Source organism: Amyelois transitella, chromosome 8 (assembly GCF_032362555.1).
Source record: "Amyelois transitella isolate CPQ chromosome 8, ilAmyTran1.1, whole genome shotgun sequence".
In the NCBI taxonomy this organism is placed as follows: Eukaryota; Metazoa; Arthropoda; class Insecta; order Lepidoptera; family Pyralidae; genus Amyelois; species Amyelois transitella.
In genome coordinates, this window is record NC_083511.1 from 8,999,306 (window position 1) to 9,026,132 (window position 26,827).

General features: G+C 32.3%; 1 protein-coding gene across 2 annotated transcripts in view; it reads left to right on the plus strand.

The window, feature by feature from the left end:
• Positions 1 to 1,007: 1,007 nt before the first annotated feature.
• The window catches only part of LOC106135551 (diuretic hormone class 2), a 58,983-nt gene continuing 33,163 nt past the window's right edge, over positions 1,008 to 26,827 (plus strand). For both annotated transcript variants that reach the window (XM_013335909.2, XM_060945419.1), the window contains exon 1: positions 1,008 to 1,060. The gene's annotated coding sequence lies outside the window, so the exon portion shown is untranslated. The remainder of the gene's footprint in view (positions 1,061 to 26,827) is intronic.

Here is a 26,827-nt window from a genome sequence, read left to right on the forward strand (position 1 = left end):
GGGCCTGACCACAATTCATACACACTAAACGCATGTTTTTTTTGTCGCTTTTTACGATATCCTTAAAGATAATGGAAAGATATGGACTGGTGAACTATTCTAAAGTCACCAATCAAACCAATCGAGCACTATTATCACTTGTATGCCTTATTGATAGAATTGATATTCAGAAATAGTGAAAAGAAGGCCTTCCTTTGATTCACTTTTACAATTTAACTAGCTGTCCCGGCAAACGTTGTTTTGCCATATAAATATTATTTAGGTAATTTCTCTTTTAAAAAAATGTTAAGGGTGGACAACCCTAATCACTAAGGGGTACGAAAAATATAAGTTGGCCGATTCTCAGACCTACTCAATATGCTCATAAACTTCATGAGAATCGGTCAAGCCGTTTTGGAGGTGTACGGGAACGAACATTGTGACACGAGAATTTTATATATAGAATAAAAAAATTTGAATAATAAAATATAAGAATGGAAAGGAAGCAGCTGGCACAATATTATTATAATTTTTTTCGTTTCCAGGCCAGTATGGAATGACCGCAATCCATTCCATTCTTGAAAATATCGCGTCTGAATAGTAAATATGAATCATAAAATCGTTCTTTATTATTATATTTTAATTTAGTCCGCAGTTCAATGAAGCTTACACGAACGTACCTTGATCAAATTAAGGACGTTCTGACGAAAGTTCAGGTCAAGAATACTCGCAACCAACGAGCTAGCATGAAGAGAGTTATGAAAGTGGATGAACCGAATGAAGTATGCAGAGATCGTATGTATTTATGCACAAAAAAATACTATACTTGTATGTATTTTTATCATATACTGTAGATAAAAAACTTTTAAAAGTTACATCCAAAATCATGAGTCCTAATTTTGAGTCGCGAAAATTGGAATGCAAACTATGTTAGTGGCGTTGAGCGATTAGGGCGGTGGGCGGCGTTGGGCGGCGCCCGCCCTACGTATATAAGAGAAGGCTTCGACGGCCGCGGCACAACACTTGTTGCAGCTTCCGAGCTTACAACGTTGCAGCATCAGACCCAAGTCTCCATTACCAAGTAAGTGTAGTTTTAAAAAGTTAACGAAAAGTTTTACAATTTTCACTACAAACAGGTATAAGAAAAATAAAAATAAAATATATATAGGAAAGGTTTTGTATTTAAACAGGTCCTAAAGCAACTATACGACTGACGTAAGGTTAGTGAAAGAAAGCTTTCGGAAAAGTTAAATAGTTTGATATAAAAAGGTTTTACGAAATGTGTAACGCAAAAAAGGCACGACTCTATGAACAGGTAAATCAAGGTTTGAACAGTTCAAAACTTTTAAAAAGTTATTTGTATGTACGTTATTTGTTTAAGGTGTGGAAGAAAAGGATTTTATTTAAATCAAGAAAAAATTACGACGTTCATTTTATATTTTTTTATTTGGAAAAAGAGTTTACAGTAAAAATAATATTAAAAAGTTCACTTGTACCTTTATTATGTTTTTTATAAAGCGGTGGGTAGACAATTTGAAACTTAAAAGTTCGTTTAAAAATTTAATTGCTTCACGTCAAAACAGTTCTTGCCTTGGGCTTCGGGTTTAAAAATTTTTGAAAAATTAAATAACTTGCAATCTACTTTGTTTTCGTAAATATCTTCATTTTTAATCGGTAATGGCTGTTAAAACTGAATTATACATAAATCGTTTTTTTATTGAGAAATGTGTAGACGGCCTCTGTAGCTTAGTGGTCACTAACCCGCTTGCCCAGCGTGGTGACTATGGGTAAGATCCCCCATTTCTGGCGAGGCCTTAGTCCAACAGTGGACTTTTACAGGCTATTATACGTATCAATATATACGTATTAAGGAAAGGTAAAAATAAAGAAAATTCCATCTAAAATAGAAACCATTTTTTTTCAAATATTTTTCAAATCTAACACTGGTTTTTCAAGGAATAAAGTCATAAAACGAAAAAATCATAAAAAGAAATCTGCAATCGATAATGAACATGCTTAACCATTATTGGATTTTCTTCCATATATCCAGGTTTTGATAACAATATTCTTATGAACTTCATTTTATATACACCTTTAACAGGGTACTTTTACCATCTGTGACCAAAAAACCATTAGTTGCAAAGAAACTTCCTTATATGGACATTGATGATAAGTTTTCTGTATGCACAATATGTCATTTGACACCAAAGTTATGGAATGGCCCAAATAATTTTGATTTTATTACTACTAAACATGTGCGAAAATATACTTGATCGTTAAGTATGCTTTTTTTAAATATGCTTGAAATTTGTCGACATAAGCAAATACAATTTAAAATTTATCATAAAAATATCCTTGAAAATTCTTTCTTATATATGAAAAAAACTCCTTAGAAAAAGGTTTCAATAAATAATAAATTTAATAGAAACCTTTTTTACAATTAAATTTTATCTCGGAAAGTGTTAAAGGAATGCAAATTATAGTCACAAAGGGCATTGTTTTCCTTTTCGGATCAAAGGGCTAAGAACATAATTCCTTTTAAACAACCGGTTAACTCTTTTATTCAACCCTTTCGAGCGGTAGTTAAAGATGATATCAAATTACAACTTAGGCTTCTTTTTTCGTCAGCAATTGGAACATCATGAGTTAATAAGTAAGTTTTCAAGTACAAGATCCTCTTACTTTAAGTTCCTAAGGTTCTTTTTCATATGTCGGATGAGGAAGGTGGAATATGAAGCTCTGTTTTTTTAAATAATTTTACGATAAAGTAATCGAATGTGAATTGATATTTGTTCTTTGCAACATTATCTCATTCTAAAATACATATTTATAAATACTTCTAAAATACAAACGTATAAATAGTCTTTTTTTTAATCGCGTGCATTGACAAATTTTTCGAAAAGATTTTATTAGTCTACGATATTTAAAAAATCTGTATTCATTATTAATTTTAGATTTATATTTTAGAATTCCTCTTAATCAAAAACGTGAATACTGCGATACATTCAATAAAAAAATTTAAAAAATGTATATCAACAAGTTCTTCAGGGTTTCAGTTTCTATTCCAGTGACATGACAGGCATAACTTCCTTTTCTTTTATAAATTAAACATTCTCGTATTCTCCAGACAACTTAGGTGATGTTAGTGTAAAATTCAAAACCTCTAACTGCAAAAATACTTTACCGCTGTTATTTGCAAACGATAGCCTTTCGGGTGCTTACTCTTAGAATACATTTATTAAAACTTGGATCCCCTAATCTCGGATACAAAGTTTTATTTGTGTTTCATAATTTCCCTCACGCAGAACTCTTTGTGTGAACAACGGAAAAATATGGACAAAGAGTTTTGTTATTCATATTTTCAGCTGTGAATTAAAGCTCTTGAAATTACGCAGTATTCAGGTGGAAAAAACATTGGTTTTAAAATACATAAGAATGTTAAAATATCAATATGAGCTGTTTATAATTGGAGGTTCTAAACATTTCTAATGTTTCAATTAAAAAGTTTATAGTCTATAGTGCCCGGCACGAAAGTTGAACCAAATTCTATTCCATGGACGCTTCGCAGAAGATTTTACTGTATGAAAAATTGCTACTGCTCATTCAGGAACTGTCAACTTGTAGGTTTGTGAGTATGTCAGGATGTACTTATTTCCGGGTATTATACTTAATAGTAAAAATAGTTGTACTTATTTTCTGTAAATAGTACAAATATACATATAATCACGTTTTTATCCCTTGCGAGGTATACCGACAGTATAAATAGTATACAGAAAATAACAGCAACTCCGAATCTATCAAAATATAGTAGATATATTTTGATGGATAGATATATATTTGGATGGATATATATTTAATGTACCTAGTATCTTTCATGAAAACTTTAATGAAAACAATTTTATAGCTCTTAAGTAGCCTGACACTTATTAAGTGTACTTAACTCAGTAGTTCAAAGAAGATTAAATCACTAGTAACAGTACAGCCTAGTTCACACAGAACTATCTTTTGTAACTATCTGACTTACCCACTCCAGGTTTGTGGTCAAAAGTGGACTTTCGAATCCTCTCCGGAGGAAAGAGAAATTTATATTCATGGGGCAATGAAAATTTTAACAAAGCAGTGCAGTCCATACCTCCATATCTTCATGATATTTTGCTTCCCCAGCTGGTCCAGATACCGTATTTTGAACGACGTACCTAATTGTTACCCTTATGAATTCATTGAAATATCTTATAAAAAAGATTACAGCTAAAATATAGAGATGTAATAGCCAAGGCAAGAGAGAAATCCCTATAATTTTTACAAGAGCAAATGCCTGGGCCGATATCTAGATGGGAGAAGATTTTAAGATAATATTTATTTATTTAATGCATCTTGCTTCGTCAAGCTATTGAGAGCTCAAAGATCTTAGCTTGTATCACGTCATTAAAAATATTTCGGATTGGTATTTAAATTTCTGAGCGCTCAAACTTTTAATTTGACATCCGAGCTACGTGAACAGTTGTTACGTGTTGTTAAGTTTGCAAAAAGTTTCCATTGTAAACTTGGTCTGATTGTGCTATTATGAACGCCGCCGCATGAAGTCGAAACTCGTTAAACTATACTTTTATGGTTCGTGCTCAAAACTACGAAACTTTTCTTTAAATTAAAACATAATTGTGTCATGCTGGATGGGTATTAAAACATGAATATTAGACAACAATGTTACGGTCGCTCGAAGGAATAAAAGTGAATAAAGTTGCATTATGGGCCAATGTAGAGACCATTTAATATACTCTGAATGTTTAAATAAATTTAAACACAGAAATGAGAAATATATATTAAATTAAATGATAGTTGAAATGTTATAAACTTGTTGCTTACTTAGTGACTAATTAACTGCCGCATAAAATAAAACCAAAACTTCTAAGCGAGGGAAGCTGAAATTTACCATGCAAGTTCCTTGGGATTCCCAAGGGGACGGGAAATAAATTCTAATTTACTACATGCATACACAAAAGCTTCATCTTCTCTGCATACATCTTTTGTTTAATCCACATTCGTTTCGGGCACTCTTGACCTGACCTTTTGCCAGGATGTCCTTAATTCGTCTAGGTCTTCCCACACACCTTTTTCATTAACACTCTCACATCAATACCTAAATTATCTGTGACCGCATATTGTTGAAAGTTTCATCTGTACGGTACAACCTGGTTGGCTCTTGTATGCCTGAAATGTTTTGAATTTAATTTACGAAATAATCCGAAGCATTTTCATTTTACTAAGCATTTTAGGGGTTGGTTTTTCCGTGCGACAAATGACAAATAACTTTTAATTAGTGTTTTGCATTACGATGGTAGGATAGTTCCGGCAAAGTATAAAGCTGTGCATCTAAAATTTCTAAAATATTATTTTTGCATTTGAGGACTGCGCCACGCAGTTTCGGTCATAGAAAATTAACGGCGCCATACTCATACTTTATATATGTTTAAATTATTTAAGATTTATTGACTTTGCTATAAAAAAAGTCATTTTTATGTCGCTTCTTCTACGCTCGCGTTTTGAAATTTAAGTAATTTTTACATCATCAAGTGATACATTGTATTAAATAATAAAGAATTTGAATGAACTGGAACATAATGTATATGTATCTTGTATCACTGCTTCATCAACGTCAAGGAACAACATCTGTGAAATAAAAGCAACTTTGTTTATGATAATGAGACTTCCGAAATTGGTTCCCCGTTGACAAGTCGAGCAACCATTAATTTTATCTAGCTACAAACACGAAGGGTGTCTAACTTTCTGCTCCTATATAAACCCTCATTCCCGTGGAAATTCACAATAACAAAGTAGTAAACATCAAAATCGTCCACTTTAAGATTTAAATGTTACAAAAATTTATTTTTCGTCTTAATGTAAAAAGTAAAGATAAGATACATAGACACACACACACAATCACGTCTACCCTTGTAAAATAGACATAGCCACGTTCAGCTGCTTGGCTCAATGATAGAATTGAGATTCAAATAGTGACAGGTTGCCTAAAGATATGGACGAACGTAAATTATAAATAACGTAAACTTTTCGAATAAAATTTGTTTAAACTAAAAGAGCGTTTAGGGAATATACTAAGATAACAATGGGGGTTTGTATCGAAATATGATAGGAACAAAAAAGAAGTATGAATACCAACGTCTCAACGCATTGTTTTTCTGAAGTAAAGCAACTTTCATTAGAAAACATTGGAGATTCAATCAGAGCCGTATCGAAAACAAACAATACAAAGCGTTCTCTTAAAGCGATGAAAATATAATATCATTGGTGTGAGGCAACCAATGAAACTTGGCATATTTGTTACAAATATTATAACAGTGAGAGAAATTTGTGTTTGACATTAAATTATCGGGAACAAGGCTCTTCTTCTAGACCAAATTGTTACATTTATTATGTCCATTAATGTAACACTTGAAGCTGAAAGTGATCACTTCTAAATAAGTACCATAACATACATATGACATTTAAAGCAAGTATTGATAAGATTATGAGTACTTTCGAATCAACTAAGCTCATAGCTAAGTTGTATATAATTTATGTTCTGCTTTTGAAATTTATTAAAATGTTATATTTTCAATAAATTACATTTGTAAATAGCAAAATATACGAACTGTCACTTTTTAACCCCTAATTAGGTAGTACGTAATTAAACATACAAAAGATCAAACAATTTCCTCAAGAAACCACGTTTAGATTTTAAATGGCTCAGTTTTGTAAATTTGGAGACACAGAGAGTGTGAATGGGTATGTTGGAAAGGGAACTGTTAAAAGGCTAGATCATACCACAGGGAAGAACGTGGTTTTTTTAAAGCTACATAGAACTGGATCCGAGTAATAAACACACACATACATACATAAATCACGCCTCTTTCTCGCAGGGGTAGGCAGAGACCACATCTTGTGGTCCGAGAAACAAAAACCTATATTATTCACGAATGTCCCGTATTCACAAGTTTTTCCCTTTAAGACGATGGGCTTGCAACCTGTCACTATTTATATCTCAATTCTATCATTAAACCAAACAGCCCAACGTAGCCTATCGATCTTTTCGAGACTGTGGGCTCTGTCTACCCTGCAAGGGATATAGATGTGATTGATTATCGTCAAGATTGTTGAAATACAAAACTTAGCGAACGAAACATGAAAGTAAGTTACAGATTTGATGTTGCAACCATGGCATGTATAAAAGCTACACTCACACATTGCCATGCACAAATAATGAATCATTGTCCATGAAAAGGTTACCAGTATATTTAATTGCAACAGGAACGCATAATACTGACTCAACAATGATTTTTTTTTAAATTTCTATACATAAAACTTTACGACAAAAATCAGAGGGGAGTTTTATTCACGATTTTGTATAGAACCTGTAGTTTAAAAGCACCATTACATTTCCAAAATATCATAAAATTATCAAAACTAAGAAGAAACAGACAGGTAATTAAAGTCAACACAAGAACGTAATTAATTTTTATTTAGTCATATTTAATGCTTGTCCAGGAAATTGCTTATCTAAAACAACAAGGCATATTAAAAATAAAAAGCCGCGTTTTAATGACAGACTTCCGAAAATGCGAAACGTGAGAAACGACCAGAAACAAACACATTTAAAGGACGTAGGTATGTATCTTTAAAATAAAGGTTTTCGGAATTCCCACGGACTTACAGATCTTACTAATTCTTACTAATAATACAAGTATTATAGACCCACGAACCTTACCAATTCTTACTTATAAATCCTATAGTCTGCTGTGTGTGTGACACTCACAACGAATCTGCTGGACCGATTTTCATGAAATTTGGTATGCATATTTTAAAAGTCCCATTTTCAAACACAAATACCAATTGGAACTCTAAAATGTTGTGTGATATTACAATTCTACGCTGAGGAAGTATAGAATATTAAAACAATACTCATCATAAAAAGACCATTCACGTAATAATGAAAGAGGAACAAAATAAATTCATTTGTTTATACCTCCCGCATCAATCTTCATTATCAATTCGTTTAGACATGTTTGGTTATAATTTTCATCTCCATTTCATTTGGGACGCGGTGGAATCTCTTGCAAGATTTATTTATCAGGCAATGTTTGTTTGATACGTCAAGGAAAGTTGATGTTGCAAATTTGAACAATACCTTCGTATCTTGATGTTTTATTTATACTTCTTTACTAATTTTGAAAAGATGTAAACAAAAATTTGAATGTATGTTGTTTTATTTGTAAGAGCTAATTGTCGGAAATACTGAATCAATTATGAAATTTCTTTCACCATTAAAAATATACAATTCTGCAGGTGTGGTCCCGTATGTACTACGAGTGAAGTTTTGAATGAATGAATGAATAATTTATTATGTGGCGGGCTGCAAATAATTAAATTTATAAATATTTTTTTCTAACAAGAGGTGCCTGCTGCATTATTGAGCGAGTTACTCGTACCTACAAACAATTTTGTAATGAACAGGGTTCCCCTTACAATTTTGTCATGTCCTGATGTCTGTCTGCAGCTCTCACTTAGACCAGACCCTATTCACGAATTCTCTTTATGATTTCGGATAACCAAAGAGATTGAAAGAGGGACAGAAAAGACATTTGCCTGATCAAGCTTCGTGAATAGACCTCAGGGGCCCGATTCTAATTTACATACGAGTATGTTCGAATTGGATCGTAATCGTCGCTGAATGTCAATTTTTAACAAATTTGGCATTCTGCTTATAGTTACCGGGCCGTTGGTTAACCATTGAATTAGATTTTGCAACGCGTTATCCAAACGGTATTGCGCTAACTGATCGTGTCTCGGTCGTCGGCAAAATCGGTATCGGTCACCAAGAAAGTGATAAAAAAATATGATGGATATGTACCGATATTTTTTTAAGCTCCGGACAAAACACGTTCCGTCCGCGTCCCGGACCCGGCCCTGATGTACGGGGATTCATCCCTTGTATTAATAAAAACAGCTATCACGTAACAGTATGCAGTCGCGTCCAGTTGTCACGTCACATTCACTTCCAGTTACACATTACGTTAATTAGGTCTGTTATCGAATTCCCCGTGAAATTAATTGTCAGAACTGCAATATGCAATATTAGTTAATTCAATTTGATATTTGTTTAACTTGTCGCTATTAAGTGATGAAATGAGATATTTAAGCTGTTCTTACTTTTTTGCACGGAATTTGTAATCCAATTGAAAGGCTTAAAAAAAGGGTTCTTCTTTAACCTTAAAACCGTTATTTATAAAGTTTTGTAAAATATTGTTGCTATACCAACGTAGAAAAAAGGATAATGACGCTCTAAAAATCGGAAGTTGAAGCTAGTCAAATAAACTTTGAAACTCTAAATCCCAAATAAAATTCATGACTAGTCAAAGGTCGCTTGTCTTAACTCTTGAAAATTAAATATTTCATTATGCTTTGGGAAAATTTATCATTCCAACTCATGTTTCATGCTTGCATTTTTATTCGCTTTAAAATGAAAACATTTTAGAAACAGTTTTAACTCTTTTTGTTTTTAAACATTTCATTTCATATTATATGCTATGCAATTTGCAATTTGTTTGGTGTTTTAAATGAGTATAGAGTAAGAGTATAGTAGAGCTGGATCTTAAATTTTTAAAAGTGATTGCTGACTCATTCATTGACCTATTAGCGCAAGGCCCAAACCGTTGGGTCAAGGAAATTGAAATTTGTCATGTGAATTCCTATTGTGTGCTAAGACTTCCCAAAATTCTAACGGGAATGAAAATTTGTGGGATTTTATGTTACACGTAAGCACTGGCGGGCACTGGCGGGCTCTAGTAATCCTATAAAACTTGCTAAAAGCGAGTTATGAAGCTTCAGTACAGTTCTCAACAAAAGTGCAAATGTATCGAAATTATGCAAAATTTCTAGAATTCCTGCCTTCCAAAGGTCGAAAATGATACTTTTCCGATATTTCTCCCATTATGCTAGCCGACTGTCGCGTGATAAAAATGTACAAATGCCGAGAACCGCTGGGGAACGTATTCGGTAATATTGGGAATGAAACGTGCAATCTGCCGCGGGAATTTATTCCCTTTTAAGTTCCCAAAATGTTATACAATTTCATCTGAAAGCTATGAATTTTTAGTGTTTATTTGAAACATGATATGGTGTTAACAAAGTGTATTTTTGTACTAGGTACATAACTTTATATTTACTACTAGAGGCCGCCCGCGACTTCGTCCGCATGGAAACCCTATCAATCCCGCGGGAACTCTGGGATAAAAAGTAGCCTATGTGTTATTCTGGGTCTTCAGCTACCTACATACCAAATTTCATGGTAATCGGTTCAGTAGTTTTTGCGTGAAAGAGTAACAAACATCCATACATCCATACAAACTTTCGCCTTTATAATAGTAGTAGGATGGGTTTAGATTTGACAGAGATGGGAAAGTTATTTGTATGCTAGTTTTTAAGTTAGACTAAGCCGAACACATTTAAAAAAACAATATTTACCGCATGATGCAAGTACTGACATTTTGTATATTATTAAAAAAATATTCTATAAATCACATATTGTCTTCCATTAGATACATAATACATCGGTCAGTTTTAATTTTTATAATATTCATCAAAAACGGCATAATTACTACACTATATTACATGGTATATCATAAAAGTACTTCTAGCTTTGCTTGTGTTAATCCTGACAGGCACGGAAACACACATTTCCCAAACTAGTCTCAATAAGTACTTACTACATGTCTCATAATGTGAGTGAGCCTAATCATATTACCGCACTGCCCCCAATCAAGGCTCAGATAACAATATTTGTTTAGCTGATACCCTATCTCTTAATAAGCAGTGTCACGAGTGAACTAGGCCTGGTTTTATTAAAATAGGCGCTAGATTAATCTATGTAGCTCATTACAAACACGCGTATCAAGTTTCCCATATAATCGGCTGTCTACATCACTGATATTTATTAAGGAAAGAAAGTTTAAAAATTTATTAACTGAAAATATTACTATAAAATGTAAAAATTATGGTTAAATTTAGAAGGTTTATATGCGAAGGATAATTAGTATATTAGGTCCTTTCAAATAAAATTAGCTTCATGAACTGGACATTTTGATCTCAGATATGTGGAGTATTTATTTATTATTTGGCTACTCATTATTTTTTTAAGCATTTGGTTTTCTCTCTTTGACATTATTTTGTTCACAAAGTTGAAAACGAAAATTTAATCAATTATTAAGGGACCGTGAATAATATGTTTTACCAAATCAATGACCAATTTAAAACTAATATGTAGTATAAATAATACAGCACTACATAATTCGTAAAAAAAACGAAATAAGACTGGTTTAAAATTTCAAGTAGCGATTGTTTATTAAAAAAAGACCTACACTAACAAAAAATGATTGAGCCGTCTCATGGTGAATATAATGTCCCGTGTTCTACAAGGAATTCCCGGCGTAAATTGTATCAAAATCCGATCAGTTTCATCTCACCTGATTCATTTGGGATTCCCCGGGCTTCTAAAGCCATGTCCGATTGCGCGCTCCACGCCAGATGGGACCGCCGTCATGACACTGGTTAGGTTAATGTTAAGTTTTATTTATTTTCCTACATTGGCCAGGCGGATTTCAAATGAAATTTGGAAAATGAGCGACGTGCTGTCATTTTTATTGTAAAAACGATGAGGATTTTGAGAGCGTTTTAATAGTTCTTTCTTATTTGAAAGACGAAACCGAGGACGGTTCGATGATAAGAATGATGTTCTTAAACTTTACTTACACCTCGAGGAAAACGTGATCATACGTAGGTATGTAAAAAAATAAAAACAAATTTTCACTTTTTTAAGGGTTTGCTTAATTGATACTTTGTTAATGATTTCAAACGCGCTGTAAAAATTGGAATTACTTATAGTTATAATCTGATAGAATGCATAAATGCAAAATTCATGTCATAATTAATTGAATAATGTAGAACATAAACTACCTACAGCAATACATATATTTAATAAATATGTAGAAAAAAACATTACGTAAAATATAATACTTACCTATCTCAGGAAGATGAACTAAATGAAACATGACGTGATCGATGGTAAAGCTATAAGAATGATTAATTGACGGTTGTTTAAACCCAATCCGCCTCTGTCTTCCTCCACTCAGTCGTTAGGCTCACAAGTAGCCTGTTCATACTTTATTCAGGAACTTGTTGGCTGTAGACGGCGTTCTGAATTGAATAGTCTATTCAGCTTTGCATTATTGGAAAGTGCAAACAAAACAATAGTAATGCTCTGATTTTCCGACGCCATTCGACCTGAGTTGGACGTCATAGTTGCATAAATCATGCCTAAGGCTTGATGCCGAGTGTTAGTTTCTTAGTTTTGTTTTGCAGAAAATGAGTTGTGATAATTCAGCTGCATTTGGTTTTATGCAAACCCCATCTTTTGCTTCACAGTGATGCAAAATTGCAAATAATATGACAGTATTTTAAAAATTATTTTTATAATAGCTGTTGTTTTACAGCTTTTACAGATATTTGCTATTTTCTTAAAATATAAATCTACATCCATTGCAAATACTAATTATAAGTGGTGCATAGATTATACACGAAATTAAGCCTTTACAAAGAAAAGTTTTGCGAAAACTCTCACAAGGGTAGAATAAAGAAATCTTATCGCACAGTACGGTAAACAAACCAGCCCGAGAAATTGTTTGAGTAAATTGTATGATGCTTAGATTAAAATTTCAAAGCAGTACTTCTACACTGGCCTTATTTTTGGTACACTTTATAATGCAGATTCCTATTTTATTATAAACCAAAAATATGAAAATATTAGTTGATTTAATTTTATTTTCATGATGATATCACTGAATGATTTTTTTTTAATAATGATAACTTTAACTTTTTATTTGGCAACATTCTCTCTCGGTCTTCTGATTCTAATAAGAAAGAAGAGTACTTCTTCTGAAATTTGTTTTAGGAAGACGTTAAGCCGTGTAAGTTAAAATCTTTAACACCAGGGCGTGCATAACATACTTACGAGTATAAGTCATACACCCACTCGTACACAAAGAAGACTTATTACACAATAACGTCTTTTTATTTGGAAAAAAAAATCATAATTTATGAGCAAAAATGAGCTAAAGAAAACCAAGATTTTTTAAAGGAAATTACAATGGTTGGAAACAAATATTAGACGCATTCCCTCGGGATTCCGGGCTCAGAAACTGCCGGTGACTGGTTGCCGGTAATAAACCAAAGTTTGCTCTCTATAGTATAAATTTGTAAAAATAGAATATGCAAACGGGTATCATTTTGTAAATATTTTATTTAAAAAAAACAGCAGACTATACAACTACGCCATCTCTTCGTTTTTTTGTTCTTCTACACATTTTTTTACTCTCAACTACTTAGTAACGTATGACTAGGGTTCACTTGTGGATTTACCCGCTTACCGCTTACTTACCTACCTAAACCTCATAGAGAATCCCAAATCTCTAGACTCTTCTATAAGTTTAGAAGAAAAAGATATGAGATCGGGCGTCGATTTTCTGATGTATCTTTGTGCTAGTAAATTTGGCTTGTTTATTCTTTGGATTATTTAAAGTAATATTTTATTAATTTTTTGTTCTGGTCGGGTTGTTGCTATGCTGGTAACGTTGCCGGTTGCGTAATCAAGCAAATCATACTTCATCATCGCTAGAATCGCTGTCTCGTCACTTAGCATTTCCAGAGGGTCCATGACCTCCCGTATATGATTGATGGCGGCAAAACGATGATATGTGAAATCTGTTCTACAAGGTAACAGATAAAAGTAATTTTTCAATGTACATATTCGTTAACAGTTGTAAATTTATTTATTTTTTCCGTTTGATGCATTTTCATCAAGTCAAATCAAGATAAACTTATTTTCTAATGTCTCCATAACTCAATTACTTATTTGTATTTGTAATTTCAAGACAAAGAAAGGAAACGCAATGACTACCTACGCAGGTTTCACAAATAATAAATTGTGAAATATTTTTTCCTTCCACGGACGTTACGCATTTTGTATATGTTGTACCTGAAAATACTTTCATTAAATCTGATTTAAAGTAAAAAAAATAAATTCTTAAAATGAAAAATTGGAAAAAATATAGACAAAAGAAAGCCCCGTTTGGTACACATTTTGGCCACTTTACTTACATACTAAGAAATTGTATTGAATTTAGCTTAACAACGTTACATTTCATAAGCGCAGCGTCTTCGTCAACGTAAAGACATTATTATAAGCGTTTCTTCACGAATATATTGCTATTAAGACTTTTCACTTCAATAAGTGAGTTATAGAAATTTATATATAAAACCTACCTGGACCTGTGGAATTCTTAAACTACATTCATTATATTTAGACATTCAATGTTTTATCACTCTTCTAGTTTCCAAAGGTTAGCAAAAGAAATCACTAGTATTAAAATCATGTATGTATGTAATGCCGTAGTTTCATGGCAACTTTTAATCATAACTTTTTTGTTCCGTTGTTCGCAAAACTTTACATTCGTAAGAATTTCGGTAAACATTCTCCGACTGTTAAACTGTTAACGATCAATCTAAAAACTAAAATTAATAATTATATCAGGTGTCTGAAGAAAAACAAATATAAGTACTTAAACATTTTGTTTAAAATCCCCTATCTACCATTACATTCAAGTTTTCATTCATGCGATCTTATTTATTGAAACATTTCTAGTGTAATGGAGCCTATAACGGCATGGGTTCTGCTACTATTGACCCAGTAACCCATTAGCTCAGCTGTAACGCAGGGAATAGGTCAATATTACTAGTCTGTGCTATTTTTATTGTCATCGTCATCTGGCATATGTTCAGATAAAGAATATACGATTTCTCTACTGTCATTGAGTGATGATTATTTTGGCAGACAGACAACGTTTCTAGCGTAGCAAGCTTTTAAATGTAAGCTCCTTGCATAGTGTAGGGACATTTAACGTATTGTCCAGATATTTCAAAGGGAACGGAAAAATAGGACCGTTCTGTGTAAGGAGTTGCAGGCAAAACGAATTTTTATTATTTGATTCATTTTCATACACCCGGTGTCTAAAAAAACTGTATGAAATGAAATAAAGTTTTCTACAAATGATAATTATAATTCCAATGATTTTCAGGTTATGATAACGATACGCCAAATATACCACCAGGTCCAAACTTTTGCTAAACCATTTTTAAGGGATCTTGAATAGCTTTATTTCCATGTAATAAACCAAATAATTCATGGATCTGATATTTATGAATCACAAGACCTATGAATAGATTTTGCTCTTCCCGGAAGGTCAAAACTGCAAATATGTGTAATTCTCATAATAATTAGCAATTATTTTTGAAAGTTATTTGTGCAGCGAGGTGCGAGCTTGTTAGCTTCCAATTCTGCTTATTAGATCTCTCCCTCGGATGAGCTTTTAGCAGCCACCTGCCTCGGATGGCCCAAACTAAATTAACTTTGCCTGTTAACGTTTGGAAAATGTAGAAACTCCACAACTTGCTTCTCTGCTGTCATTTTTATACATAGTGAATGAAAACTTACCCAATTACAATAAATAATTAAATTCAAACTTAATTTAAAATGGGAATCTAAAAATATACCTACACTATGATAAATTACTTTTTTTGTTATTAAAAATGGCCTCAAATAGGTGGGCTGGGCAAACGAACACTCTTAATGAATAAGTAATGGTTACGTCTGAAGGTACTGAATCACTCAAAAGAATTTTGTTAGATCATATACAAGTAGGAAATGAGGTTTATGTTTCTGTTGTCAAAAACTGATTGGGTGTCCTGCTTTTATATATCTTCAAACCATTCAATGGACATAATTTCGAAATGACTATCATTTTTTTTTGTTCTTTGACGAAAAATAAGTACTAGTCGAATTCACCTTTTTTCTGATTTTTTAATTTTTTATTTTGAGTTCAAGGTGATTTTTGTTCTGCAGAATAAAAAAAATCTGCTCAGCTTTTATTCCACTTAAAAACTCGGAGTAAACTTACTTACACCCAAATTGATCGATTTGTCAATAAGTGTAGTTAAAATTTCGCACTTATACCTATGCAAATACATGAGATGGCTTGCAATAATTGATTGGAGTAAAGTGGTCTATTGAGAGCCTCCTTCAGATAATTAGGCAGGAGTGATGTTTGCTGTTGGTGCGTACATACTAATACAATAGGATTAGTAATAAGGAGTAATTGAACTATTTTTAGATATAATAATAATTAACATACACATACATAAATATAATCACGTCTCCGTCGGAGTAGACAGAGCCAACAGACTCAAAAAGATTGATAGGTCAAAATTTCATTCAAGATTATTTTTACATTGGGTATCTCTAAAGTCACATACGAACATAAATTATATATCTACATTCCCAATATGATTAGTAGAATCTATAGCGAAGTTGGTGGGCCAAATGCGAATTCGACCAATCGCGTTCACCCTAAAATTTACTTTTACTATATGTTAAAGCCTTAAAAAAAACCTGAGCAAAAATATACATTTTTCATTGAATTGTATAAAATATACAAAATTTCGGATAAATTCAGCCGGAAAAATTTTTACTAATATAAATCTGTACACATAGTCTAGTCTTGTATTATAACGATTACTATGTTAGGTACACGCTGCGTTAAAAAATAAAGTTTCTAAGTAAATCACTTCCTATATACACTCAAGTTAATTGCGAGACCAAAGCAAACATCACAATGTCCTGACAGACGAATTTCGTTCCGAACTGAAGCGTTTGAAAGATCAAGAACAAGATTCATGTTTGTGACATTCGAAATGGATCCGGAAAAGGTGAGCCTTTATATAGAAGGTTGTTCAGTTGAGGAAAAACTTTTATTTTTTAAGAATCATTAATTCTACGTTTTAGTTTGTCCGCATAGCTAAAGAAAGATTTGACAAAATATAACGTGAGTTATGCTGTTTTCATTTCCGCACATATTGTAAACCTCAATTAAGTAAAAATCGCTTTTTAACTTGGGAATCATCTTTGAGGCGATGTACTAGTAAGCCATCGTCATCTTCTAAGCATGATCTAATAGTCTTGTGGCTATTGACTCGATTTTCCTTGTTAAGTAAACATTTGATAGGTACGTATTTGCCTGTCCGTATCTTATTTAGCCTTTCGATTCCTTTATTGTTATCGTTATATTTTCCCGGTTATATTCTCATTGTTTCTAATCTCATTAATTTAATATGCTTTTTCCTTTAATCATTTCCTTGACAACTGCAAGCAAGGTTCATAAAGTTGTATTTTTTACCTAAATATTTCCCGGCACCAATATAAAAATAATAGGATCACTCCATATCTTTTCCATGGATCTCATAAAAGGCAACTAAGGCTTATAAACTTGGGATTCTTCTTTTAGCCTAACACCTGAATGTAGCCTATCAGTCTTTTGATATGCTGGCTCTGTCTACCCCGCAAGGGATATAGCCGTGATTATATGATTGAATGAATGAATAAAATTTCTCATGAAGCGACTGTCCTTGGACGCTTTTTGTTATAGGTATAAATAGCGCTTTAAGCTATATACTAAATAATAACTATAGTACTCCTGAATTTAATATCTTTAATCTTAAAAGTTCAACAGCCGTTGAATAAGAACGTGCTTTATCTCGAATTTGTTATTTATTTCTAAAGTATCCGTAGTAAGTAACATTAATTTTGATCTCTACAATGTACTCTTCAGCTGTTATATTACGTAGATTTATATTGTGAGTATTATATTTTAAACCCTAAAAAGTGATGGTCAAAAGTACCCGAAACCGCCGAGCTTGCATAAAGAGAGTTATGAATGTAAATGAAGCGAAGGAAGTATGAAGAGATCATGGCAAATGGAAAGAGGTAGTCTCTGCCTACCCCTCCGGGATAGAGGCGTGATTTTTATGTTATGTTATGTTAAAGTGATGATATCATGTATGGTTTTTTTGTTGACTATGCGTGGTAGGATCCTCAAGTAGATTACAACACAAAGACAAGCCTTAAATCTGCGGGCCAAGTCTACCATTCATACATTCACCAAGAAAAGTGGGCCTATATAGCTACCAGTTGGATTCCCATAGAAAGGTACAGGAAGAGTGGAAGACCAGGGACAAGGTGATCTGATTTAAGATATTCTGCGGGCATTCTTTGGGGAATGGTTGAAGAAGTCTATGAATAGGGATGTCTTGAAGGAGATAGGGAAAGCTTTGGCACAGCAGGACATCTACATCACGGTAGAACATTGCTAGAGATACTCGTAAGTTGTCCCGCTGCAAAACATTCTCTATAAAATTCCTTCTAATACTAATGGGAGTAACCTTGTCTGTCTGTTACGTTTCTGCGGCTAAATCACAAAACCGATTCTGATGAAATTTGATACAGAGATACAGTTGACCCTGAGGAAGACTATAATATCTTTTTACTGTAGGATGAAAAATTATCAGTGAAATTTTACGCAAGACGAAGTCGCGGGCAACAGGTAGTCACTTGAATACAAAGTTAATCTAAAAATTATTCGATAATCATAACAATATCTATTTTTTGTCTTAACAAGTGACAGCAAAAATACATTTCTTTTATGTTATACCCTTTTCAATGTTAATAGATGTATCCATTCTGTTTGCCCAGTAAAGTGGTGTAAGAGATACGTTACCAAATTTACTGAGTCTAATGTAGACTTATGGATCTCTAATGTATGGTTACTTCAAATAATACGTTATCAATTATGTCTTTATACTTGATGTGGTAAGCAAACTTTCAGGTTGTTTAGTCTTTTGTGGCATCTAAAACTTATATTTTGTTCACTTACTGTAGATGACGCCATTATTATTATACACACCTCTTAAATTCAAAATAATCCTTCTACTAGTTTGTAAGGATGTGTTTTTGTTGCTTTTTCACACGGTTTGTGACTAAATTTTTAGTACACAGAATATAATCTCTTTTTCTTGTAATATGCTCATATAAATAATAATTGTATTTTATATATAATACTGTTCCGTTGGCAAAAGCTATATATATATGTGACTGTCGAGTATAGATTGTAATTTTATTTTTAGCCCTAGGTTTTTTTACAATACCTTTTTTTTATTTAAAGTTTCAATAGGATTTTTACGACACAAGAAATCTTTACAGTTTTTATTTCCCTCATCTCGACTTTAACGAGTTGCTCACATCATTTTTACATAATACATGTGAGTAATAAAATGTGAAATAGGCGGTTTTTATTCATTCTTGAATTTTCAACAACATGTTCTTTCAAAATATCTACTTCGTCAAAATTTATATTTAGAGCTGCAAAAACTGGTATAAATAAATTTTATTTCTTGGCCCTCAAAATTTTTATTTATGGATATTATTTAATGTGCATAATTAATTTGAGCGTTTGATGCGATAAACAATAGGAAGGTATGGAAGCGGATGTAAACTTGGTTTTAAGTAATTTATTCGACGTCAACCAATATTGTGAAATCAAAAGATATGACAATTATAAAGTAATTTTCACAAAACAAAATATAAATTTATTTAATTTTAATATAAACGCAAAAGCTCAAACAAAACTTATTCACTCTTATTTCGAAAAATTCTTAGCAGGTTTATGAAAAAAAAAAGACAGGGAGACGAGGGACATCCAAATTTTGGAGGTTTACATAATTAAAGATTAGGTGTATCTAGAGACCACGCTAGGTTTGTCCCTTAGAAAGGTGCGAGAGGATTAAATTGTGCAATTCCAAAACATTTTCTCTGAAGTGAAGCCTTTGGTACTCCAATCAAACGGCGGACAATGTAACCAGGACGGGAGGTGGCTGTATGAGCTTAAATCCGTAACAACAGATGAAGCCATCACAATATCCTAATCAATCATTAATGTCAGAAATGTAACACAAGTCAGATTCCCCAAACGTACTGTTACTAAACGATTAACAATTCCAATATATGTTTAATTTAGGCTATGCGTCAAACGGTGAATACATTTCAGTTAATTTGTGAGCACACGTCCTGCGTAGAGCTGATTAAATTTTAATTGAATGTACGCTAATAGAAATATTGTAGGTATGATAAATAGCCTAGCTTACTTCATTACCTGAATAGGTAATGAAGTAAGCCCCTCATTCACAAATGTTGACAAGGCGTCTTAATTTTTTTTGAAACTTCGAATTACCTCAAAGTTAGGAAGAGATCCAAGATAAGACAGATTTCCTTTTAATTTTCTATAAACATTCGTGAGTAAGTTTGCTGTATCTTCGATAAACAATTTAAAGGATATCTCACACATGGTCGGTCGAGACTGGTCGGAGAGAGAAACTGAAGTGGATAACTTGATAAACCTATATATATATATATTTGTACTGGAATTTCAATGCGAAATTGGACCTATATCGAATTTGAATGTATATACGCATACAATAAAAGGTGTCTGAAATATCTTTCGACGTACAGACGACACCATGCATGCATACATAAAATCATGCTTTTTTCAAGAGAGGTAGGCAGATAATCTTTCCATCTGCCACGATCCATGCATCTCATCAGCTCATCAGTTTAAGTTACTACTGATAGGTTAAATTTTGCTGAAATTTCACACGTAGACCATAAAACAGCCGATAATTTTTACAGAAACAAATCCTCAGGTGCTTTTCGCTAATGATAACCGGAGTCTTCACGTTTATTTAGGACCTACTAATTCAATTGCTGTAAAAGTTCTAACGTAAACTATTTAACAAGTTACATAAATACACGCAATTCGTTATGTTCCTTGTTAACGCGGTGTTTTCTTTTCAGGGAATTATTTGTTTGTTTTCCTTGATGAGTTCGTAAACTTCAATGCAAGATGAACAATAAAATAAAATGGAACTTCACTAAGAAAATTAAAAACCTGTCAAACTGTATTCTAACAAATTTACTCTCCGCAACGTCCTTTACAAATGTCTAGACCAAGATTTTTATATTTTTTTTTTTTAAATATGAGTGTGTTCCTTTTTCGTTCATTTTAACATATCATTTTGTTGGGAAATGGATGTCAGAAGTCGTTTTTCGAAAATATAAAATTAAATATCCATTTATGGCCGTTGAATTTTTAAACCTCTAAATTTTGCTCCGTCTAAAGAAAGAGTTCGAAAGACACGTATAAAAAAGAGCCCCAGTTTATCTAATTCTCAGACAATGCTTAAGTTCAGAAGTTTAGTTCTGCCTAACTTTCTAACTTGTCCGAAACACGTGTTTACGCCTACTTTACCGACCCTAAGGATCTAATATTGCTCATAAAATAATCTCTCACAAGTGTGGCGTCAGAGCATATAATGTGTTGACATCACGTACTATACTCAAATTGGGTGGACATTCTAGTGCCTTGTAGATTAGATCATAATTCGCTCTTGATATGACGTCAATGACCATAATATGACTAGCCTAGATATTTACTTAAAATATCGCAGTAAGTTTAGATCTGTACTGATTTTAAATAGAGTAATATAAATATGAAAGCATATAAGTATTTTCTTTTCGAAATAAATAGAAGCTCTTGTTTATTGTGTGAACAGAATATACTGTTTCATGTAATAAATAACTACAGAACTTGATCAATAAATTATTTTATGAACTATTTTATACCTACATGATGTTATGTTAAGTCATTCCCAAAGCTGAAAATGTAAATAGGCGACATTGTTATAATAGAAAGAGATATATATTTAACTCTTGATAAAAAATATTATGATAATCATTTATATCACCATAATATAGGCGTGACAATACCAAGGTAACCGAAGCATTTCATGAATTATGTATGTTTTATTATTCCTCTTTGTTTGTAGGCTATTCCAAATTTTGCTAAGATAACATTTTGTTTAAGATTCTTTAATTCTGGGTTTATAGTAAATAATCATGATGATGTAGCGTAATGATGATGATGGTATAATTAAGAATCATTAACTGCCCACTTATGTGGTTTTATGTCCACTGCTGGACATAGGCCTCCTTTTCGTGGCTTTGACTTAATGCCGTGCTAGTCTTATCCAGGGAAGTCCTATTAGCGAAACGATTTCATATCATATATATATGAAATTATATATTCAATGATTTTATCTTAAGACTTAAACTAACACCCTCAATTTCCGCATCATTATGTTTGGCGGTTTTATCCATACCCATACTACTATGCAAAAGTGAGTTTGATTGTTCGTTACCTTTTAAACTATAGATTTATATTTTATTGCATAGAGTGTGAAGAAGGACATAAGGTATTTAATTATAGCGCGGTGAAAGTTGGTAATAACGTAAAAAAAAACATGAAAATTTCAATCGTTACGCGCTAACGATCCAGACTAAATTTTTGTCACGTCCCTCGCATTCTAGTCTTTTTATTCGTACTTACATCATCATAAAATTTGTGCCATTAAAACAATGTTGTCGAGGAGCCCGTCGTAAAACCCTCAGCTCGAATGTTTCACCCACTCTGGATAGTGAGTGCATTTCCTTTCACGACGCATTTCAAGTTCACAAACATTCCGACACTGAAAATGTTTTATCTCGTTGAAAATTGACTAAAGCTGCGCCGGTGCCGACATTTTTAAACATCCTCAAATTTGAACACGATCAATCTGTAGATGATTTTCTTATATTATTATTCTCGCTCCACTTCTTATTTGATTAGTCGTTTCCACTTTGCTATACTTATTATTTAGCTATTAAATCTAAAAATTCTCTAACATCCATTTTAATATAAACAATAAATACTTTGGAACTAAATCTTTAATCTTTTAGCGCACTTCGAAGAAAACGAACACTATGCTTTTTCCAAAAAATCATCAATCAGTCTTGGTATGAGTGAAATCTAGGTAGTCGAAATAGAATAGAAATATTAGATAGTGGGAGAGTACAACAGGCAAACAAAAAAATATTTTGTAGCAATTTTGAATCAATTGATTTTTTTTTCAATACCAAATGCAATTTTAAAATTTCATTAACTTAAAATACTGATTGAATGCCGTTTTTCATAATCGATTATAGCAATTTATGGAAGCAACCGAATGATGAACGACGAATTAAATTGAGTGTTATTATGAGACAAGCAACTCGTATATAATCGATCATTCTTTTGTTTGACTGATTGACTTAACTTCTTCCTATCAAGAAGTTCGGAAAGCTAATGGAATGAAAATGATGTGGTAACATGTCTAGGCTTAACTAAACTCGTACACTTCTAAATCATAATTTCTTATGTACATTGTTCGTAACATTGTAATGTTGACCTATTTGATTGTAGCTTCAATGCTCATTTAATTCCGTCAGCGACAATATGAAAAATGAAAAAAAAATAATACTAATTCGTTGTGAAGTAAATAAAAAACCACAAAAAAGCTGAAATAAATAATAAAGCTGATCGTTACCTATCAGCCTTTTCAAAACTTTTGACTCTGTCTAGCCCTTAAGGAATATAGATATACCATTATATTAAAAATATATAGTGGTTTATGAATATGTGACATTTAAGAGAACCGTTGTCAGAACCTGTTTTTTCTAACTATGAAACAACTGTTTAGTTACCAAAATAGCATTCCGAGTAAATTAGTTACATCTTAATTAATATGCAGTTTTACTTAGAGTAAATAAACATTATGAACCGCAGACAGCAGTTATATCACTGGAGAAAGAGAATGGTTCTAGCGAATATGCATTAAATTTTCATGACATAATATATTTTTCCCAGAGATATGTTCCCGTGGGATTTTCAAATAACAATTTCTGAACATTTTGCAAATGTAATTATATGAAATATTAAAGGAACAAACCATGTGGCAATAGCTGTGCTTTGTGTGTCACTCACACTCAGATATTACTAAGACTTTTTTATCTCTCCTCAAATAACTATTTATTTTTCATATTCTAATGTTACACAACTGTCTTGAATAATTCCCATTCAAATTGTTATTTTATGCGTTAAAATACAATTATTTTTATTAAGCATTAAGAAACAATACTTACGTTCACTTTATATAAACGTCAGTACAATCGTGAATACAAAAAAAAGCCTTATCTTATTCTCTCATTATAGATAGTCAATCATTTTAATTAACAGAAAATGTGGCCAAATATAATAAAAATGTTCTAAGATTACTTTTAAGAACAGGTTTTTTTTTCTTTCACATTTTACCCCACAAACCATCGAGTCTGGAGTTCAAAACTTAGTATCGTAAAATGTAGTTTTTTGTACAAATCGAATGTAACTGCGATGCGAAGGCTCTGAATATAGTGCTTAAGCAAATAACTCGTAATGAACGGCATACAGGACTGGAAATATTCCAATGTATGTTCATTTGAATAAATTTGTTCCTAAAGATGAACTAAATACGAGTATGCACGTTTTATATATTTATTTAAAACTTAAAATGTCTGCGACTTTAATGATATGACCAGCTACAGCCCTATGCTTTATTGTAGTGAATTTAAAAACATTGCCGAATTCATTGGTCCTAATTATATTTCTGCCAATGTTTTTTATAGGTACTAACTTTGAACGTGGCCATTCAGTCTTTTCAAGACTGTTGGCTCTGTCTACCCCGCAAGGGATATAGACGTGACCATATGTCTGTCTGTCTAACTTTGGTTTAAACTGTTTTTCAATATTAAAGTATGCTATTCTGAATCTTTTATACACAATTTCCAAACTTCTGAAATCAAATGAGAATTCAAAAGATATAAAAAAGCATATTAATATTTACATCATTTCTTTCACGCATAATTTTATATTGCAGACAATTCACCAAGACTTAAGAAGTTAAGATAGAAAAGTATAACTTCTGTATTACTTGGAGTTACACAGAATTGTTTACGAAAGGAAATATGGAGAATACAGAAATTGAATTTTTCAAATGAACGCTTGTGCATCTTAAGATTATATTACATCTCTTACAATCCTAACTGAAGGGTAAAGAAAAAAGTTATCGTGAAAAAAACCTGCACATTCAGACAACTGTCGGTCAGTCTTTGTGTTATGGCATTTGCGATTGTACTAACATACATATTATAACAATTGCTATTGGTTTCCGAGCTCGATGGCAGCATTTAATGAATGACACACATGAATCTTTTTACATCGATTGGCTATTACAAAGTAACTTCTTAATTTGCACATCTATATTAGTACATTTTATCACATTAAATGGAAAAGATCGAGTGCTCAAATCACATTAAATATCATTAATTTATCTTAACCTCAACAAATGCTCTGCTGGACATGAAAATGTCATTAGATTCTAATGGTTTCTTTTCTGTGCTTTCTATAGTTTAAGGAGGGAACGGAAAATTATCCCGTTTCTAACTTGGACCACTCGTTAGTGGTTTTGAAGTCATAAAATCTCGTATTAGTGTATGTGGCAATATGTCTGTTAGATTTAGAACTTCACATTATTGCATGAAATATTTGCGATTCCCTTTAATAGTTCCATATATATTTAATAGTTAATAAAACATTTTCAAGTATGTATGTATAAAAATACCTTAAAGCAGTAATTTTGAATGTGCTGATTTATACTCTCATGTCAATAAAGGTAAAATCAAATTCTGTATCAAGGAGATTGTACTCGTATGTACGTTTCTGAATAGTATTTTTACTTTATTGTGTCACTTATTTGCTGTTTGCTTTCTAACATTTGGTTGAAACTTTAATTTAAATAAATAATCCTGTAAGTTTTTCAAATAGTTTCAATCAAGTTAACAGTCTGACCGCCAATAAAAAAGTTATTTCCTCTCAAATCTCAAAATGGCCTTGTCATCGAAATTTGATATCGTTTTTCCATTCAATTTTTATGGACTATTAACCAGATACTGTGAGTATTGTAATATATGTATTAAAGACAAGATATAACAGTTAAGTATACCTACGTTACGACTAGATTTTTTTTTATAACGATTAAGTAATTTAAGTAGGTAATTTTTGTTTCTCGGCACCAATATAAAAAATAATAAAACCACTACATTTCTTTCCCATGGATGTCGTAAAATGCGACTAAGGGATAGGCTTACAAACTTGGTATTCTTCTTTTAGGCAATGGGCAGGCCACTTATCACTTATTGACTCTCAATTCTATCATAAAGCCATACGTGACGTACGCAAGGGATATATACGTGATTATATGTATATATGTATGTAATTAGTTTTATCTTTACTTGAAAAGTACTATAAAAGACATAGCGTAACCAAATCTACTGAATACTGATAAGGTTGTTTCTTGAAATCAACTGTTTGATAAATAATATAGTCAATGAGTTATTGTACTTATTTGGGTCTTAAAATACAACCCGAAGCTACAAATAAACCCAAGTATCAAGGTTTCAAACGTCACCGTGCGTTTTGGAGAAAATCGCTTTATTGCCCGTATTTTATTGCCCTGGTTTTGTAGATACCCTTCCTTTGCTCATCGATTTTCAATCAATCTTAACTATTTCTTGACTGGAGAATTTATTTTTGAACACTTCGGCGTTATTTTAGAAAGTTAGTATGTGTTGGATGAAGTGTAGATAGATATTTATATTGCTGCTTGTGATTCACTCACAGGCGAGGTTCCTAAATGAATATTTCGTTAGTCGCCTTTTACGACACCTATGGGAAAGAGATAAAGTGGTCATATACTTAAATGTCAGGAACCACACGGCACACCCCATGATTCTGACTTATTCAATAAAGATTGTGACCTCATATTTGAAATGCTCAAAAGCAAGCTGTTTTCCATAACACCTGAAATAGTTTATCACGATATAACCTGGTCAGTAATTTTCTTGCGCTAAAATAGA